This window comes from Vigna radiata, chromosome 5, assembly GCF_000741045.1.
Source record: "Vigna radiata var. radiata cultivar VC1973A chromosome 5, Vradiata_ver6, whole genome shotgun sequence".
Taxonomy (NCBI): Eukaryota; Viridiplantae; Streptophyta; class Magnoliopsida; order Fabales; family Fabaceae; genus Vigna; species Vigna radiata.
This window is the reverse complement of record NC_028355.1, coordinates 12,410,452-12,412,558: the sequence shown is the minus strand read 5'-3', so window position 1 is coordinate 12,412,558 and position 2,107 is coordinate 12,410,452.

The window sequence follows — 2,107 nt, the reverse complement described above, 5'->3', positions numbered from 1 at the left end:
TTCGAATTGTAAAAAGTTTTCTCTGTTCAAAGGTTTTGTAAAGATATCAGCCCACTGATGTAGTGTATCGACATACTCAATTTTGATTTCACCCCTATTTATATGATCTCTAATGAAATGATGTATTATCTCAATATGCTTAGGTTTCAAGTGCAAAATTGTATTCTTGGTTAAATTTATAGCACAAGTACTATCACATTTCAAGGGAATGTTTTCTATCTTAATGCCATAGTCCTTTAATTGACTCTTTATCCAAAGAGACTGTGCACAACATCTTCCAGCCGCTATGTACTCAGCTTCTGTGGTAGATAAAGCCACACATGCTTGTTTCTTTGAATGCCAAGAGATCAATGATGATCCAAGTAAGTGACATGTGCCACTAGTGCTTTTTCTGTCTAGTTTACAACCTCCAAAATCATAATCACTGTAACCGTTTAGAAAAAGGTTTGTGCCATTTGGATACCACAGTCCAAGACTTTTAGTACCTTTGAGGTACTTTAAAATTCTTTTAACAGCTCTAACATGTGATTCTTTAGGAGCAGATTGAAATCTAGCACAGATACAAACACTATGCATGATGTCAGGCATACTGGCAGTAAGATAAAGTAGTGATCCAATCATACATCGATACATTCTTTGATCAACACTTTTACCAGTCTCGTCTAGATCGAGTAGTAGTTAGTTGCCATTGGAGTGGCAACATCTTTGCAGTCCAACATACTGAATCTTTTCAGCAGATCATTGTAGTATTTGGATTGATGAATGAATATGAAGTCTTTGGTTTGCTGCACTTGTAGACCAAGGAAGTATGTCATCTCTCCCATCATGGACATTTCAAATTCTTCCTGCATGACTTTTGAAAATTCTTTGCACAACATAGGATTAGTAGAACCAAAAATAATGTCATCAACATAGATCTACACATAAAGTTTATACTTATTTGAGCTTTTTATGAAAAGGGACACTACTACAAAAAAGCGCATAGATAGCGCTTTTTTTTTATCATAGATAGCGCTTTTTAAGCGCTATATATGTCAGCGCTATCTATGTCAGCGCTATCTTTAATAGATAGCGCTTTTCTAAATAAGCGCTGTCTATGGTTAGACACCAATAGATAGCGCTTATTTAAAAAAGCGCTATCTATTGATCTAAATTTTAAAAAAAAAATAATAATAATTTTTTAATAAAAGATTTTGTAAAATATAAAATATTTTTTCAAAAGATAATATAAATATTGGTTCTATTATGTAAAAACCTCTGTTATCTATTGGTTCTATTATATATAAAAAGATATAAAATATCAAGAAAAATATGACAAAGACAAAAGTCTCAGAAAGAATGTTCATTACTTTAATGTATGAATAAAAATTATTTGTACAATGATATTTCAAAATATAATCGTTGAGTAGTCTAATATGAGTCATGACATACATTGTTTTACAAGACAATATATACAATCATAACATATATAACCTATATGTACCTTTAAACATGTACATNANTATAACATAACTTATAAGCATGTACTAATGACATATAAACACCAATCTTTTCTAACTTCAATGATTTGATTGCCACGATATTGTTGAGATCTGCACCTAGAAAAATACTACAACAAAGAAAAATAATATAAAATTAGTCAATTAATATTTTACTACAAATTAATTATAACAATGAAGATAATATATACATGTTGGAATTGTCCCTCTTTAAGAGAGTATGTGATAGTTCCCTTAAGACAAGATAAAATAATTGTCACTTATGTAATGATTATGGGCATGTGCAATCAACATATTCATATGAGGGCAAGGAATCATTAAATCATTATGTTTGATCTTGGTAGTTGCTGGAAAGTTGAGTAAAAAATGTTATTACATTNATAACTCGATTGTTATTACATTAAAAAAATATGGCTTCTCNTAATAGGAAAGATAAAATATAGAGAATCTAAACACTAAAAAGAATGATCAATNAAAAATAAGTGTTTTTCATCTAAGCTTCTACTTCAATTTAGGCATAAACAATTTTTATTGTTTCAATAATAAAAATTAGCGTACACAACACACATTAACATAATATGAAGTTGCTAAACATCCACTGCCTTAAA